Raw genomic sequence first — 4,808 nt, forward strand, 5'->3', positions numbered from 1 at the left:
ATTCCAGCATTAATTTCATTGTGCTTATGCTCATTTTTAAGATTTTGACATTTTCACCTTAAGTGTACAATCAGGGGCTGAAAACGCGTTTAAAGCAATAAAAAGTTCATTTTGGCTCTCACACCTAAACTAAACGTTGTAGACTCAAAATTTTTGCTGTATTTAGTGTATTCTAGCATCCTGAAGATGATTCCAGCATTAATTTCATTGTGCTTATGCTCATTTTTAAGATTTTGACATTTTCACCTAAAGTGCACAATCAGGCTGAAAACGCATTTAAAGCAATAAAAAGTTCATTTTGGCTCTCACACCTAAACTAAACGTTGTAGACTCAAAATTTTTGCTGTATTTAGTGTATTCTAGCATCCTGAAGATGATTCCAGCATTAATTTCATTGTGCTTATGCTCATTTTGAAGATTTTGACATTTTCACCTTAAGTGTACAATCAGGGGCTGAAAACGCGTTTAAAGCAATAAAAAGTTCATTTTGGCTCTCACACCTAAACTAAACGTTGTAGACTCAAAATCTTTGCTGTATTTAGTGTATTCTAGCATCCTGAAGATGATTCCAGCATTAATTTCATTGTGCTTATGCTCATTTTTAAGATTTTGACATTTTCACCTAAAGTGCACAATCAGGCTGAAAACGCATTTAAAGCAATAAAAAGCTCATTTTGGCTCTCACACCTAAACTAAACGTTGTAGACTCAAAATTTTTGCTGTATTTAGTGTATTCTAGCATCCTGAAGATGATTCCAGCATTAATTTCATTGTGCTTATGCTCATTTTGAAGATTTTGACATTTTCACCTTAAGTGTACAATCAGGGGCTGAAAACGCGTTTAAAGCAATAAAAAGTTCATTTTGGCTCTCACACCTAAACTAAACGTTGTAGACTCAAAATTTTTGCTGTATTTAGTGTATTCTAGCATCCTGAAGATGATTCCAGCATTAATTTCATTGTGCTTATGCTCATTTTGAAGATTTTGACATTTTCACCTAAAGTGCACAATCAGACTGAAAACGTATTTAAAGCAATAAAAAGTTCATTTTGGCTCTCACACCTATACTAAATGTTGTAGACTCAAAATTGTTGCTGTATTTAGTGTATTCTAGCATCCTGAAGATGATTCCAGCATTAATTTCATTGTGCTTATGCTCATTTTGAAGATTTTGACATTTTCACCTTAAGTGTACAATCAGGGGCTGAAAACGCGTTTAAAGCAATAAAAAGTTCATTTTGGCTCTCACACCTAAACTAAACGTTGTAGACTCAAAATTTTTGCTGTATTTAGTGTATTCTAGCATCCTGAAGATGATTCCAGCATTAATTTCATTGTGCTTATGCTCATTTTTAAGATTTTGACATTTTCACCTAAAGTGCACAATCAGGCTGAAAACGCATTTAAAGCAATAAAAAGTTCATTTTGGCTCTCACACCTAAACTAAACGTTGTAGACTCAAAATTTTTGCTGTATTTAGTGTATTCTAGCATCCTGAAGATGATTCCAGCATTAATTTCATTGTGCTTATGCTCATTTTGAAGATTTTGACATTTTCACCTTAAGTGTACAATCAGGGGCTGAAAACGCGTTTAAAGCAATAAAAAGTTCATTTTGGCTCTCACACCTAAACTAAACGTTGTAGACTCAAAATTTTTGCTGTATTTAGTGTATTCTAGCATCCTGAAGATGATTCCAGCATTAATTTCATTGTGCTTATGCTCATTTTTAAGATTTTGACATTTTCACCTAAAGTGCACAATCAGGCTGAAAACGCATTTAAAGCAATAAAAAGTTCATTTTGGCTCTCACACCTAAACTAAACGTTGTAGACTCAAAATTTTTGCTGTATTTAGTGTATTCTAGCATCCTGAAGATGATTCCAGCATTAATTTCATTGTGCTTATGCTCATTTTGAAGATTTTGACATTTTCACCTTAAGTGTACAATCAGGGGCTGAAAACGCGTTTAAAGCAATAAAAAGTTCATTTTGGCTCTCACACCTAAACTAAACGTTGTAGACTCAAAATCTTTGCTGTATTTAGTGTATTCTAGCATCCTGAAGATGATTCCAGCATTAATTTCATTGTGCTTATGCTCATTTTTAAGATTTTGACATTTTCACCTAAAGTGCACAATCAGGCTGAAAACGCATTTAAAGCAATAAAAAGCTCATTTTGGCTCTCACACCTAAACTAAACGTTGTAGACTCAAAATTTTTGCTGTATTTAGTGTATTTTAGCATCCTGAAGATGATTCCAGCATTAATTTCATTGTGCTTATGCTCATTTTGAAGATTTTGACATTTTCACCTTAAGTGTACAATCAGGGGCTGAAAACGCGTTTAAAGCAATAAAAAGTTCATTTTGGCTCTCACACCTAAACTAAACGTTGTAGACTCAAAATTTTTGCTGTATTTAGTGTATTCTAGCATCCTGAAGATGATTCCAGCATTAATTTCATTGTGGTTATGCTCATTTTGAAGATTTTGACATTTTCACCTTAAATGTACAATCAGGGGCTGAAAACGCGTTTAAAGCAATAAAAAGTTCATTTTGGCTCTCACACCTAAACTAAACGTTGTAGACTCGAAATTTTTGCTGTATTTAGTGTATTCTAGCATCCTGAAGATGATTCCAGCATTAATTTCATTGTGCTTATGCTCATTTTTAAGATTTTGACATTTTCACCTAAAGTGCACAATCAGGCTGAAAACGCATTTAAAGCAATAAAAAGTTCATTTTGGCTCTCACACCTAAACTAAACGTTGTAGACTCAAAATTTTTGCTGTATTTAGTGTATTCTAGCATCCTGAAGATGATTCCAGCATTAATTTCATTGTGCTTATGCTCATTTTGAAGATTTTGACATTTTCACCTTAAGTGTACAATCAGGGGCTGAAAACGCGTTTAAAGCAATAAAAAGTTCATTTTGGCTCTCACACCTAAACTAAACGTTGTAGACTCAAAATCTTTGCTGTATTTAGTGTATTCTAGCATCCTGAAGATGATTCCAGCATTAATTTCATTGTGCTTATGCTCATTTTTAAGATTTTGACATTTTCACCTAAAGTGCACAATCAGGCTGAAAACGCATTTAAAGCAATAAAAAGCTCATTTTGGCTCTCACACCTAAACTAAACGTTGTAGACTCAAAATTTTTGCTGTATTTAGTGTATTTTAGCATCCTGAAGATGATTCCAGCATTAATTTCATTGTGCTTATGCTCATTTTTAAGATTTTGACATTTTCACCTTAAGTGTACAATCAGGGGCTGAAAACGCGTTTAAAGCAATAAAAAGTTCATTTTGGCTCTCACACCTAAACTAAACGTTGTAGACTCAAAATCTTTGCTGTATTTAGTGTATTTTAGCATCCTGAAGATGATTCCAGCATTAATTTCATTGTGCTTATGCTCATTTTGAAGATTTTGACATTTTCACCTTAAGTGTACAATCAGGGGCTGAAAACGCGTTTAAAGCAATAAAAAGTTCATTTTGGCTCTCACACCTAAACTAAACGTTGTAGACTCAAAATTTTTGCTGTATTTAGTGTATTCTAGCATCCTGAAGATGATTCCAGCATTAATTTCATTGTGCTTATGCTCATTTTGAAGATTTTGACATTTTCACCTTAAATGTACAATCAGGGGCTGAAAACGCGTTTAAAGCAATAAAAAGTTCATTTTGGCTCTCACACCTAAACTAAACGTTGTAGACTCAAAATTTTTGCTGTATTTAGTGTATTCTAGCATCCTGAAGATGATTCCAGCATTAATTTCATTGTGCTTATGCTCATTTTTAAGATTTTGACATTTTCACCTAAAGTGCACAATCAGGCTGAAAACGCATTTAAAGCAATAAAAAGTTCATTTTGGCTCTCACACCTAAACTAAACGTTGTAGACTCAAAATCTTTGCTGTATTTAGTGTATTCTAGCATCCTGAAGATGATTCCAGCATTAATTTCATTGTGCTTATGCTCATTTTTAAGATTTTGACATTTTCACCTAAAGTGCACAATCAGGCTGAAAACGCATTTAAAGCAATAAAAAGCTCATTTTGGCTCTCACACCTAAACTAAACGTTGTAGACACAAAATTTTTGCTGTATTTAGTGTATTTTAGCATCCTGAAGATGATTCCAGCATTAATTTCATTGTGCTTATGCTCATTTTTAAGATTTTGACATTTTCATCTTAAGTGTACAATCAGGGGCTGAAAACGCATTTAAAGCAATAAAAAGTTCATTTTGGCTCTCACACCTAAACTAAACGTTGTAGACTCAAAATTTTTGCTGTATTCAGTGTATTCTAGCATCCTGAAGATGATTCCAGCATTAATTTCATCGTGCTTATGCTCATTTTGAAGATTTTGACATTTTCACCTAAAGTGCACAATCAGGCTGAAAACGCATTTAAACAATAAAAAGTTCATTTTGGCTCACACACCTAAAATAAACGTTGTAGACTCAAAATTTTTGCTGTATTTAGTGTATTCTAGCATCCTGAAGATGATTCCAGCATTAATTTCATTGTGCTTATGCTCATTTTGAAGATTTTGACATTTTCACCTTAAGTGTACAATCAGGGGCTGAAAACGCGTTTAAAGCAATAAAAAGTTCATTTTGGCTCTCACACCTAAACTAAACGTTGTAGACTCAAAATTTTTGCTGTATTTAGTGTATTCTAGCATCCTGAAGATGATTCCAGCATTAATTTAATTGTGCTTATGCTCATTTTTAAGATTTTGACATTTTCACCTAAAGTGCACAATCAGGCTGAAAACGCATTTAAAGCAATAAAAAGTTC

The sequence above is a fragment of the Vanacampus margaritifer genome, unplaced genomic scaffold (assembly GCF_051991255.1).
Source record: "Vanacampus margaritifer isolate UIUO_Vmar unplaced genomic scaffold, RoL_Vmar_1.0 HiC_scaffold_30, whole genome shotgun sequence".
Lineage (NCBI taxonomy): Eukaryota > Metazoa > Chordata > Actinopteri > Syngnathiformes > Syngnathidae > Vanacampus > Vanacampus margaritifer.